This window comes from Cryptotermes secundus, unplaced genomic scaffold (genome assembly GCF_002891405.2).
Source record: "Cryptotermes secundus unplaced genomic scaffold, Csec_1.0 scaffold1161, whole genome shotgun sequence".
Taxonomy (NCBI): Eukaryota; Metazoa; Arthropoda; class Insecta; order Blattodea; family Kalotermitidae; genus Cryptotermes; species Cryptotermes secundus.
Window position 1 is genome coordinate 175,453 of NW_019745101.1, and position 352 is coordinate 175,804.

Genomic DNA, 352 nt, shown 5'->3' on the forward strand with positions numbered 1-352 from the left:
CATGATTGATAGACTAATTGAAATTGGAAGGTTCTATGGCATGGAAATGAATGTGGAGAAAACAAAATTAATGAAAATTTCGAGGCAACAAACCCCAGTCACAATAAAAGTAGACCAAAAACAACTGGAGAATGTGAAATGTTGTAAATATTTTGGTAGCTTATTAACAGATGATGGAAGGTTTACTAGTGAAATTAAATCCAGGATTGCCATAGCAAAAGCTGCATTTAGCAAGAAGAAGGATCTTTTTACCAGCAAATTGGACTTAAATTTGAGGAAGAAACTAGTGAAATGCTACATTTGGAGCATAGCTCTGTATGGGGCTGAAACATGGACACTTAGGGCAGTAGAT